A 14,362-nucleotide genomic window follows, 5' to 3' on the forward strand; every position below is an offset into this window, starting at 1 on the left:
CTGGACTGGAAGACATCAGTGGATTCCCCTCAATAAGCAGGAACAACAAAGATAAATTCTGGCAAGTGACAAATCCCAAATCCCATGTACTGACAAGACAACTGACTGCCGCTGACGACTGACTGAACCAACCTCTATCGAAACAGGCATCGGGCCATTTGTCAGTGGCATGTCTAGACCATGTTGAATGGGCTGGAGAAGGTGGGTTAAGTACGGCACGCACGAGAAATTCACAGAAAATGACGCACGCACACACTGGAGGAAATTCTGATATAGCTCTGGTATAGCTCGAGACACATCAAACTTTAAATTTCAGGCAAAAACAGACGCAGCAGCTTTGCCAGACAAGTGCAATAGGTGCTTTTTAAATGGAAGGTGTTCATCAGGCGTCACTGGGACGGCTCAGACTCAAGCTGTGGAAAAAGCTGATCAGTGGACCTTGATTTGACAACAATATTTATCATGTTTGTATTTTGACCTGATCGCATGCATTTGCCATCCCAATTCAAAATGTGTGTGCATGCGGCAATTCGAAAGGAAGCCAAGCAGAAGTGCATCAAGCCCGATGACACTGCAGGTACGGGGACGACTTGTCTACACACTGAGCAATTTTGATCACGACTCCAGAGTGTATTGAGAGGATATGGCCCACTTCATGTTTGTGTCTTCACTGCCAACTTAGTCACAGCTGAATGATCTACGACAAATGACTGACGGGAGGGAGCCAAAAAAACAACAACAACACCAACAACAACAAACAACAGACAAATCATGACACTACACGCTGAATGAATAACAATGACGCATCGCCTGCTTCCTTTTGGGGGGGGGGGAGCTCAAACAAAATCGTGAACCGAAGAGAACTTACAAAGTGTTTAGGAATGGAGCTGTTGGCATGTGGGAGAATGTGCGTCGGGGTTAGACAGCAGGCCAGGTCAGAGCAGGAGGGGTGAGAGGTGTCAGCTAATCTGCTGCAGGATGATATAGATAAACAGCGACGCCTCCCAGAGAGCGGATGTTGTACCCAGATGGACACGGAGCAGTTGGTGGCAGCAGGAGAGAAAGAGAGGGAGATCAGATAGACGGAGGGGGAAGCAGGACGAGTGGGAACGCTGCAAAAAATGTCTTATTTTTCAAAAGCAGAACGTTTCGGGGCTTCTAATTTAATGTGATCTGTTTCAAAATAGGTGAATTTACCCTGGTGTGCTGGTGAGACTACAATTCCCAGCAACCCTGTGCCTTTTTTCGCCTTTTTCTGTGTATTTATGGAAGGAAATACATGTTAGATGCTGGTTTTCCACCAGCTTGTTCCAGAAAACTGTGAAAGCCTCATTGACTCTTGAAAACCAGCATCTTTCAAATGTTTTTAGCCGCAAGGCGAACTGGAAAATGACTCCAAAAGTCCCGCTGGAAGACAGTAAGAGTAAGAAGCGTTGGATCCTGACAAGATTTCCAGTCCCTCACGTGTGCATCACGGTTATATTTAACATGCTGAGATGAAAACAGTAATGATCTATCCATGGGGAAATGTGAGAAAAGCAGAACATTTCAGAGAGGTGGGAATCAAGACGTGATACCACACGACTTGAAATGAAGGACACTTTTTGCAGCGAGCGGCCACGCGGGAGGAAGAGGAGGAAGAGAGCGCGGCGGGGAAGCAGAGACATCAGATCGCCTGTCCTGGACTCCTCGGATGTGTCATCTCACACTAATAACCCTCATCTGATCTAAATCTCTCGCCTGTTTTTGTCCTTTTCTCTCCCTCCGCTCCCTCTTTCCTCATGTATCCGCTTCACCTCCTTTCATTCCTCCCCCGCACCTCTCCTCTTCTTTCCATCCCCCTCTCCTCTGCGGCTGTATCGTTCTCCCTCTCTGTCCCATCTCCTTCTCATTAGACCTTATCTGAGCATCCGCATTCACTGCTGCTTTTTATCTGTCTAATTATGTTGCTACTCACCTATAGAGGGAGTAAGGGAAGCCCTGTGGCATGCTGGGAAGGCGATTCTTCTCCGGCGCTCTCTTGTGCGCTGCCCTCTTGACTTTTACACACACATCGCCTCGCTTGTCTCTCCCACACACACACACTCATGTATAGACATGCAGAATTTCCCTACCCTCCTTTCAATTCAGTCACCTTTTCAGCATCCTGGGGGCCCTTTGAGCAGAGGCCCCCCGGCCCCTAAGTCCCCCGAACAGACAGGCTCAGTGATAAAACTCCCCTGACGCTCCTCCATTATGAAGCAATGATAGGAGGTGCCGCCTGGAGTAATGCACAAAAACGCACACGCTCCCTGGCATCACACACACGCAGACACCGAGCAGACACGCAGATACATACTCAGAAAAGAAACACACAAACGCTGCGAGCACATCAACAAATTTACGCTCTCCTTCCTTATCAAACTTTTCCAGTGAGCACCGTGTGAGCTGCATATGCTCCTCTTAAACATAATCCTGCAGGAATCCAGCTGTCATTGATAGGATACTTCATAATCCTGCCTGCCCATCTTGTATCAGAGAATGGGAGCGTGCTCGTTCTCCTATAGGTTTCTCTCTTTCTTCTTTAAGATACTGCATGTGTAGACTCTTTTCCAGAAAACTTTTCAAACTGTGCTTTGTGGTTTTCAAATCCCTGCCCTCAGACATGCCATCTGATCAGAGAATGATTCACATGGAGCACAACAAAAGACAAAAATCACACAACCCACATCAAGGCATTATAAGGTATCTGTTTCTGCACTGATGGGCCAGGCAAGCAGGACTTTGTAGCATTAGCACTTATGGAAATACTGCACTCCACTACATTATTTTACAGATATAGTTACTTTGCACATAGCTGGTCGGCAGGTACGCATCTGACAGAACATTTGAGTAAAGCGCATGTGAATGTGACCTGTGGATGGAGACAACTGAGGGTCAACCAGGTGAAGGGAGGTGCGTCTTCATCGTGCACCATGCAGGAAACTGAAGCAGAGGACAGTGAGGGAGACACTGAGGGAGACCACGCAATGCATGGGGTGACCACCTGTTTTTAAAATGTGCTGCATTGCTCTGGTTAAACTACTAACAGCATGCAAACAGTCAGTGGAAGGAGCAAAATCATGCAATAGTATAATAAATAATATTACGACACTTTTAATTGATTTTAATAAACATTTGGATATTGTGTTAATGCTACTTTTACTAACAAAATCATGAAATATATTTGTTAAGCTCAACTTTTACGAGAACATAATGACCATAATGTCACATTTAAGAAGGTGCAATCATCAAATTTTTGGCATTTCAGCTTATTTTTACGACTTATCAATTAATCAGCTAATCTCTCACATCAGCCTGTTTCTTGGAAAAACCCCATTAGGGACCCTAACATGAAAACAGTCTGGAGTCTCTTACTTACTACAAACTGTGCTTTGTGCAATATAAGGTGCATAAAATGTTTATTTTGGTTTTAAAATCCATGGTGTTTCATGTGCTTTAGGGGGCTGCAGATTAGGCTCCCACTAAGCAAAGGTTAAAAGATAAAACTTGCTCAAAGGTTTCTGTAGCAGTTGTCACAGTGGGGCGTTTCACAGACTGGCGGGAGTCAAGCCTGTCAGGGTCAAACTGCAGCAACCGCTGCTGACTGCAGCCACGGGGGGGATCATCTGGAAGTGTGTGTGTGGGGGGGGGGGGGGGGGGGGGGGGTAGGACCTACAAGGGCGATAACGCCAACACCGATGGCCCTATCTGCTTGCACACACATGCAAACACACACACACGAACACACACACACACCACAGTGCGTACAATATGTGATTTTAATGAACCTAATCTCCAGGATCACCAGGTCTCTGAGCCGGGAAATTAACGAAAGCAGGTTAAACACACACACAGACCGTTCAGTGAAACCCCTTTCAAATGGTGTGTGTGTGTGTGTGTGTGTGTGTGTGTGTGTGTGTGTGTGTGTGTGTGTGTAGGGGTGAAATTGGTTTTCCTCAGGATTAAAGGATTAAAAAGGCTGTTAGTTCCTCAAAGTACTCCAAATACCCCCTCAGTATTCATTACAGCAGATACAAAAGGCACAGAGGAGCTCATAATGGCCCCAACCATCTAATCATTTCAAGCAGGGACGCTCCTGATCACGCACACACACAAAACACACACACACACACACACACACACATCCACTCTCTTTTATTATCATTATCCACACTATTAGCATCAGATAAAAAGTGTCTGGAAATCACAACAGGGTTTTTTTTTTTTTTTAATGTAGGAAAGCGATGATTGAGGAAACGGCGGCACAAATGTTTTGAATATTCGTACAACTTTCAAATTCGTCCAACGCTCGCTGCTTCAAGAGTCAACTCCAGCCTCCTCTTAATGATTCCCTGATGCCAGCAGGTCTGGGTGTGAGGTCTGCCAGCCATAAATATTGTTGAGGAGGATAATAAATCAATATCTGTGTGCCATCACAGCCAGAGTGCCCCCTTCACACACACCCCATGGAAAAACTGTCCCTTCAAGCAAAGAGCAGGGGGGATTAATTGAAAGTGATTGAGAGCGTTTCTCACCGTGCCCTTTTTTCACCCAGCGGGTAGCCACTTGTTCGCTGACAGCAATAGAGGGATTGCTTTACATTGTCTGCTGCTGGCCGACCAGTGTGTGTGTGTGTGTGTGTGTGTGTGTGTGTGTGAGTGTGTAAATGTGTGTGCGAGCGCATAAAAGCACGGAGGCCTAACAAGGCTGAAATTGATGGCGTTTTCGGGAGAGTCATTTTTGATGCTTGCTGACATTCAGCTCCGGAAAATATTGCATTGGACGCGGAAAAGGTCAAAGCCAAGGGCGAGCAACCGGGAGGCGAAAAAGACCAGAAAGGAGAAGACAGGAGGAAAAAAGGAGAAAAGAAAGAAGTAAGCCCATGAGAAGCCGAGAATCAAACTCATGTGATAAAATTTAATGCGCGTGTTATTTATTGGAGTGGGTATGAACTGTCCTGGATACAGCCAAATTCTGAGATTATATTAAACATTAAGGCCACTCTTTAGATGATCCCAAACCATCCTGAAAGACAGAATTCACATCATTTTCTTCAACTCCAAAAAATACTTATATTTGGTTTACCATCAGCCCTGTTAGGGAGCTAGCATGCCAACGCATCAAACGGATCACATTGCTGAGAATATATTCAAATGTGGGACTTTAACGCGGGGGTCATGTCCTACCAAATCACCTGAAATCCTTTAAAAGTTGCCTTTACATCCTGTGAGCCTCTAAATTCTCTGTGTGACTGTCTGTCTGTGTGCATCCACGAACACTTAACACTGATCTCACTCACAGGCAGCATCATATACCTGCTGTGTAAGACAGTGACTCAGGGGCGGTGTACCTGAATGTGCTCGAATTAGCCAGCGAACCAACACAATTATAAGGCCTCGTCGTCTGTCGGGTTATAGACAGCTGTTAATAAACCAAAAGCAGCATTAACTAATTGTTTTTGTGTCCAGAAAGGAGAATTTAACAAGCTCGAGACACAGATGACACATGTTACAGCGTCAGTCTGGTCACAAACTTTTCATAAAGCCCCGACTTCACCCGCGTGCTCTGATTGGCTGGGGGCTACACACCCACTGGCCAAAGATTTCAGCCCAGGAAAATCCCAACCAAGGACAGAACCAGCAACACAAAATAAAACGGCTTCATGCTTCCACTTAACGTATCATGAGCAAAAAATATTTATAATCAAAAGTGTACACATCACATTACTGTCTTGTTATCACTGATATGAGCATCATGTGCTTGTTGAAGCAGAAGTAAAGGCAAAGTAGTGAAGGTGGAGCACATTTTAGCTATTCTTTTTATTGCTGGCGTGTATAAGATGATACCTATGAGAACGTCTGATATTCTACAATCATATTTTACATCAAATTTTATAAAATGATTGTTTGCATGCAAAGTATTGATATGCAAAGTGTCTTCAGCCGTCAAATTTTGAGTTAAAAAGCGCAATATTTGGAGTCGAGGCTTGTTGCATACCCTCAACATTCAGAGTCGCAGAAACCAAAGGAAACTGCTGCTGGGTAAAAATGTTAAACGACCCACTCGCAGGTTATCACTGAACACTCGTCGCACTGCATTCCACGACTCAATGGCTTTTCTGTCCACTGGATGAAAACCCTCCAGTCTCTAGTTTGTGTTTTCTGAGGCACCACTCGCACATAAAACACCCCATCAGCTACTGCAGGAGACAGGAAACTATTACATGCACATCATTTTTCTTCACTGTTGGCACACCATAGTGGTCGCAGCCCCCGCGCACCCTCCGCCCAGAATCACATCTGCCTCCTCCTGTATCTTCTTCCTCCTGTGCAAGAAGGAGGAAAAACTCCCGACAAAATGAATGCTGCGACCGCAGCACCTCAGCTCGCATTTCTCCACCCGGCTCTTCTTTATTTCCCATCATCGTTTCAGGGGGGAGACAAATGTTTGTCACATCTATTGTCCGGATTCACAACAGCTGTTTGGGATTTGGGTATCTAGGATTTTTTTTTTTTTTTTCCTACTGTGGCACTTATTTTACATTGCTCTGTCAGCTAAATGTTGAAACTGCAGGTCAGCAGGTTTTATTGCTTTTTTTTTTTTTTGGTTTTACTAAAAGTTCTTCATCAGAGACTCACTCAGAGGGTACCTCTAATTTGAGCAAAAGGCTGCTTCTCTCTTGCTTGCACTTCCTTAAAAGGAGTTGCATTGTGGGAAATGTCGTAATGTTTTTGGACTGAAAGCTATCTGTCAAGGATTTGCTATTTTGCTGGAGCGTCCCATTACAGAACATGAAAAACTCTTTTAGTTGAGCGCTTTGAGGTTTATTTTTACCGCCAGGAAGAAACTAAATCCAACAGTGATGTTCCAAATTCTTCCTGTGCTTCAGCTTTTAACATCCAGTCGAAGTTCGGCTGCTTCCATTGCTGCTCCAGTCGACAGAGTTAAACTGCACAAAGGACATTATTTCAGCTTAAAGATCCGAGCAGAGTGAATGTGCAGCTAATTTCCATGTTGCCCTTATAGCAATCCTGTATCTCATCTGTTAAAAAAAGGATTAAGCGCTGCTGTTTATCAGCCACAAAAAAGCTGAGAAATGCTGTTCTCCTACGTGTGATGCTCAATGGACTGAGGACGATGCCAAGGATGCAGATAAAGATGGATTGGCTTGTGCAGGAAAAACACGCTGGTGTTTGCCTGTTGCCAGTCTGGCTGCGGCCTCCTGCATTCTGTTTCCGTCAACAAGTTGCAGCCTGTCAGCAGCAAGTTTGTCCGCGCTAACAAGCTACATGCTATTAATAGGCAACACGGTGAAGGGGGTACTCAGGGAACATGAGCAGGATGTTGTTATTTCCCGAATTTATGGAAAGAGCTTGTGAGGAATATTAATGTTTAGCATTCTGCTGAAGAAGACGTTTCTTGCTGTTTTGAAATGTTCAGGCTCTGATCATGATCACTTCCTCTTCATCACATGTGCACCAAACTCATTTCTCTCCTCGCCACCGCTCGCCATCATCGCACTCTCTTTTCTTTCCGTCCACCTTTTTTCTTTTTTGCCGCCAAACTTGGCTTCATTAAAACGTTAATGACTTCCATTAATGGACCCAGCGATCGATTCGGTGGTGTTGACTGGAGCCTCTGCTAATAAGGTGTGATTACTGTTAGTTTTATTCACTGAACCTCTGTCTATGTTTGTGTGTGTGCGTGTGTGTGTCCTGCCATTACTCTGATCTTTATTGATTTTCTGTTTGGCCAGTAGATGCCCAGGTGGACTTTCTGCAGGGATTTCCGTCTCGCAGACTATTTCAGAATCACAGCGCTCTCAACTGTAAAAATAAGATGAAAGCTTAAAATACCTCAAGTGTGCGGGTGACAGGAAAACAGTACATGTTTTCAAAGGCTGGATTTGTCTCGTCCCCTTTTTGCTCCATTTCTCTCTCTCCCCCCTTTCCATCTGTCTCTCCATCATGCGGCCCGTCTCTATGTTTTGCATTATCCCCACCCGTCTGTCTGTGGTTTTGAAGTGTCAGGGAAGGCATGGTAGCCTGGACCTCCATGGCTGAAGCATCCCAGAGGTTATAAGGATGTCGACACAGCAAATCACAGTTTGATGGCATTCCCATATGCTCCCAGCTGACCGGGACATTCCATTCCAGAGTATGCGCGAGCTTGTTTCCTAATAATTCTTTGGATCAAGTTCGGCACAAAGCTTTACTTTGTCTTATAATTGAATGATGCAGGAATGATGCATTAAATGATATCAGGGCCCAAAAAAAAAAAAAGGATGCATGATTGTGAAAATGAATCAGCGTTGTTCCACCTCTGTCGACATGTGTTCAACTCCCACTGCGAACACACACTTTGTACGTAAATGTGCATGTTCCTAAAAGTTTGACTGGCGGCTGCACAAGCCGCGGAAAATATGCAAAAACAACAACACGTCCTGACGTTCGGAGGCTCTGCTTCGTCGGTGTTTGTTGAAGGGTCAAAGTGCAACCAGTTTCAAATCTCCCACTTCTAAATGCTTCTCTTTACTGTGGGAATTATATGCGATTTACAGTGGAGTTTCATGGCTGCACACACGTTAAAAGTCACAATTTCACAGCCGCACTTCGAAAGAAATGACGAGTAATCACAGTAATTTCAAAGCAAAGTGTAAAAGTAGTACATTTCTAATCATTTTTCAATGTTGTGCCACCATTGGTCTGTCAAATATCAATTTCTATACTCAAGTGAAGAGGATAGCATGAATAGTTATTGGCGTACCAACTTTTATTGGGTTTTAATTTGGCGTATTAAGTCAAGCTTTTTCGAATCAATGTGAGTCAGTCTGGAGTTTGCAGGCTCTGAGCAGAACTACCTTCTCTCTTTGTTTGATCTTATCTGTGTGTCTCTTACAGACGGGCCTCTGAGGATTCCCCTCGGCGGGCTGCGGATGATATTGTTCTCCGCGGTTTGCATCTGCCGGTTTGATAATCCAGTGATTTCGCCGTCAGAGGGGGATTCTGGGAGCGCAAACATGCAACAACACACGAACTCCTGGACTGTGACGGCAGCCATTGTTCCACCCAAACAATGTCTTCACTTTGATGTCTGTGATGCTTGGCCGGCCGAGGGAAGTTTTTTCAATCTGTGTTTTAGCACCCAATTCCCTCTCTCTCTCGCTTCTCCCTCCTTTTTTAGTTTCTCCCTGCTGAGAAGCCAATAAACTCCCAAAAAATGTGATAATGTCTTTTAATTCTCCCCACAAACAGTATATTATCCTCAATCTAATATTACACAGATTTGTGGAGTTTCTCAATTTAAAAAAAGACTGAATATTTTATTCAACACTGCACACACGCAAACTCGTAATCGTTAACAGAAAAAGTTTGATTCAAGTTGAATAACTGCATCTTTTTTAATCATTAAAACTGATTTTTTTTTAAATTGCAGTACGTCTGGAGAACAGGCAAATTTTGGTGCTAATTTTTGAATGCATTCATGTCATTGATCCGTTTGCAAAAGCTTGTAAATGTTTTAGAGATTTTATTTCAAATCCACAGACTTTCAGGGCTTTTTAAAGACAACAGTAGTGTTTAAGGGAGAGCGTGCACACTCACACAGTTAAAAAACAATCCAGTAACTGAGTAAAGAAATGAGGAGTGTCCAGTGAGTGACTTCAAGAGACCTGCTGCACTCACGTCAGTGCATGTCACGGCATGTAGTGTCTCACATGGACAGTGCCAGTTTTTGTTTCACTAAAATGCCACTAAAAGCCCCTTCAAATGGGTAAGGGGGGGGGGGGGGGTGCCGGGGGGTGCCGGGGGGTGCCGGGGGGTGCTCATTGTCTTGTTGCAGGGGCAACATGCTGGTTTGAGTCTTGATTGACAGGTTCAATCCTCCAATGTGCTTTGGCACAAAAGGTGACAAGCAGAAAGGAAATTGGCTTTTGTCCCTGGCTCTGAGCTACTTAACCTGTGCCTGATTTCTCATTTATTAAAACTGAAAGTGTCCTGAAACACACAGTGTGTGACTGACACAAGCATGCAGACTTAAAATAAATACTGCTGGATGGGTCACTGCATTGCTTATGCTTTTAATTTACATTTGTGGTTTTTTTCGTCGCTTCTAAGCAGAATAGAACTGATCCATTTGCAGCATGAATTGTAAGGTTTTCCTTAATAATTTCAGACAGATTTTAAATACATCTGCAGTCATTTTCAACACAGTTATGCTCATAGAAGTTTAACACTCATTGTTTTTGCTTTCATATCATTTTATATTCATTTTCTTCTGAGAATTGCCCCAAAGTTTTTTAATGCTGTATTTTCTATGATTAATTTTGTGTTTAGCTAAATGTTACTTCATTTTACTCTTTTTTACAATCCAATTTATATGTGTGTTTTTACGTTGTGCAAGTTTATTTGTGTGGAACCTTTCAACAGAAAGGCAAAAAGTGCTTTACATGACAGTTACAATAAAAGCAATGTCATTTCGTTGTCTGAGATCTGGTAAAGTTTTTGTCCCCAGGAAAATTTAAAAAAAATCCAGCCAATCTTTTCAGGTGATTTTTCAGAATATGCAAAGACAACGCTTCAATCAAGGTCAAAAAAAATCTCACACACTGAAGCTTGGAAACAGAATCAAGGCAGCGGGCCAGAGGTGGAGGCCCGAAGCTCCTCTCCTCTTGGCCTGGAACGACTCTAAGCCAGTAGTTTTGTGCCCCCTTCTGGCAAAACTGACCAGCTGTCGTGATAGGCTGAGATGAGACGAGCTCGTAATATAGTGGTAATATCTTTTATCCAGCCACACAAGGCCAACAGCTGCACACCGATGATTAGATTTCCACAAGGATACTTATTTGTTTTTCATACAACTGACGCTTAAAAAAGGGGATTTCTCTCAACAATGTGCATTCAGTAATATAAAGCACACATGACAATGAAACTCCACATTTATTCTTACTTCTCATGCTGATCAGCCCAGATCAACACATGCCTGAATAACTGTTTAACCCTGCCCCCTGCTTAAGTAACCTGCCTTTACCTTTACCACCGCAAGAATGAAGACAGAGAGAATTAGGGTTGCTTTGCAGAATGCCCAGTGAGGTAAAGGTGCCGAAACAACAACCAAAAAAAAAAACAAAAAAAAGGAAAAACATGAGGCGTCGCAACATAATCAGAACCAAATCAGCCATTTCCCCTCTGTCACCGCTGTGTACTCTGGGAACCACCAAGGCGGCAGAATCTCCAACTACACCTCCGTCTCCCTCGTTCACTCCCTCCCTTCTCCACTCCACAACTTGTCACATTCCCCATTAATTTCCATGACAGATGCTGACTTTGCCTCTCTACCTTTCTGTGCCTCGCTCTCCATCTCTTTCACCATATTTCTCCCATTTATCTCCCCCATTTGTCTCTGCCTCGCATTCCTTCTCGCTCTCACTTCCACCTGCTTTCCTCCTGATTCTCCTCTTCTCACCTTATCTCCGTCTTTCTCTCCAACTCTCATCTTTCCTTATATGTGTTTCACTCTGCCCATTTTTCCCTCCTACTCTTCTTTTATTCTTTTGTCATTCCATCCATTTCATCTCCCTGTCTTGACCCTCATACCTCGTCACACTCCCCATTAATTGACATAAAAAAAGATGCTGACTTTGCAGTCAGTCAGTGCTGGAGCCGAGGGTGGGGTGAGGCAACATTGGGATGTGTGTATATGTAAGTGTGTAGGTGTGTGTGTGTGTGTGTGTGTGTGAGAGAGAGAGAGAGAGAGAGAGAGAGAGAGAGAGAGAGAGAGAGAGAGAGAGAGAGTCCAAGGGAATTGTCACTATTAACATGGATTTTAAGTTGTGGCAGCGAGGAGGAGACTCACAGGCCAAGCTTTTATTGTGACTGATGGCCTCCTATTAATAATGGAAAAGACAAACAGAGAGAGGTTGGGGGGAAAAGAAAGAGGTACTGAGGGCCAAGGAGGAAATAAAAGGAGAGATGAATTAGATGAAAGAGCAAGGAGAGAACACAAAGATACAGAGAGCAAGATAATGAGAAAATGAAGAAATACACTCTGAGAGATGATCATGAAAAATAGAAAAAGGCTGGAGGAGAAGAGCAGATAAAGGAAAAATGGAAAAGGGCTAAAAGAAAGAGGAGCTGGGCAGATGGAGAATATTAGAGAGTGAAGGATGAAAGTGAAAGAAGTGAAGATGATAAAAGAAAAAGAGTTAGGAATGGGTTGTCAGGAAACAGATGAAGAAAGAGAGAAAAAGAAATAGAAAGGTCACCGGGTCGTAACACAACAGATTACGTCTGAACCTCTGCTGATCCGACAACACTTCAATAAACTTTGGGGAGGAGAAAAAAGTGCAGAGAGGAGGAAGGAGGACAGGAAAAAGGAGCACAAAGAGAGATTACAGGCCTGCAGAATACGAGCAGCTTCAGCTTTGGGCTGAAAAGATCCTTTAATCTGTCCATTAATGCACAAGTGCTACATACAATACAATGAGCGTTCAGGACTTAAACCGCATGAATTCATGGTGGAGGCCTGTCAGTCTGTGGAGCAGGTGAGATCAGCTCTTCATGAAAAACGAGCATCCAGGTCGACTTTGTGAGCGGCCTATTCTGACCCGTATATGCAATCGTTGTTTCAGTGGAGACCTCTAGTAGCTGGAGCAATTCTGATGGGAGCAGAGGAAGAAGTCAGGTGACGTAGGACAAAGAGCTTATTAACCTGCATCTCTACTCTTCCTCACACCGCTTCTTTTGTTTGACCAACATTTAAAGATAAATGCGAGCTTCAGCCTTTGTCTGTGCATTTTCACTAAGTTTCCATCCCCGGCTTTTCTCACGGCCGGGTGGTGGGCCCAGCGACGGGCGGGTCATACTGTTTTTGTTGTCGCCGCGTGCAAGCAGGAGGGTAAACAAATCCAGTTTTAATAAGGGCTTGTAGCTCATAATCCTCGCCCGCCAGCAGGTGAGGGCCAACATATGGGGCGAGACCGCGACGAGCGGGCTGCACGAACGCCCACACTCACAAGCGCACGCACGCACACACACAAACACACACACAGAGCAGCTGTCACTTGTTTTCCGAGGCAAGACCGATCCAACAAGAACGCCGTGGGTTCTTGGGGAGACGTGCCAAGAGAGGAAGGAAAGGTGGGAGGGAGGGGAGGGGAGGGGAGGGAGGGGAGAGATATATTAATGCAAATGACAGAAGGTGAAGGAAGGAAGGAAGGAGGGAGGGAAGGAAGGAAGGAAGGAAGGAAGGATTTTCTCCTTCCAGTTTAAGTCCATTTGTTCCCTGCTGCCATTAGATTTCCTAACATAAGCTGATATTTTACAGAAAGCACTCTGCGGCTTTTATAATTGAACATGAAGCGAAGTATCGGCACTATATTTTACTGTGTGGAAGCTTTAGCTCGACTAATTTACCACTTTGCTGTTTTGTAAACATAATACGTTTGACTAGTGGGACTTGTTCATGGTTACTTTGCCCTTGTGTGCTTTATAGCGATAAAATGCTTTCAGCGACGAGGGGGGAAAAAAAAAAAAAAATCAATTTCCCCCCTGACTGATTTGGTTACACACAGCGTAAACACAGCCCAGCTCGCTGTTGTCTTGTTTTTAGCGAACAAATGTACTTTCTTTGTTGGTTTTGTGGCTTACTCTCTCCCGTTCAGAGAGGTTTTCATAAGTCAAAACTGTTTCCACAGCCCGCGGAGGTTAAGGTGATCTATCAGGAGATGTTTTAACGTGGAGCCGAAATTGAGGTTTTAATGATTTTATGTCACATAGTGTGTGTTTGTCCTCTTTTCCTCCATCACAGAAAATGGCTACAGGAGCCGCTCAGTCTGCTTTACATCTCTGCTTTCTCTTTCCTTCTCATGCCGTCTGTCATCACTCTGTCATCTCCCCCCTCCCCCTTTCATTTCTGCATTTCCCTCTCAATTTTATTCTTAATTTCTTTGCTATTTGGTTAACTCTCTGCCTCCTCTTTGTCTGCCTCTCCCCTCCTTTGCTGTCCCTCTCCTCCATCGCAACCCATTTCTGCTCCTTATGAAGTGTGAAAAATGATCGTCTGCAGGATGAAGTGGACAGAATTCGCCGGTGTAATGGCCTGACAAAATGAATCGCGGCCTTCCTCGCCATCCATCACCGCTCCGAGGCGACCGCGGTTAAGATCTGTGAAGGTGCTGGCTTATTGATTACTAGTTGTAACTACAAAGTGTCTGATTCAGTGTTTGTGGCATGGCAGGGAGGAGGGGGGTTGGGATTGGGGAGGGTGGTTAGTGGTGGGTGGAATGGAAAGCAGGCAGCTATAGCACTCTCAAAAATCCTCTTTTGATAGATTTTAAATGGTG

Source organism: Chaetodon auriga, chromosome 23 (assembly GCF_051107435.1).
Source record: "Chaetodon auriga isolate fChaAug3 chromosome 23, fChaAug3.hap1, whole genome shotgun sequence".
NCBI lineage: Eukaryota > Metazoa > Chordata > Actinopteri > Chaetodontiformes > Chaetodontidae > Chaetodon > Chaetodon auriga.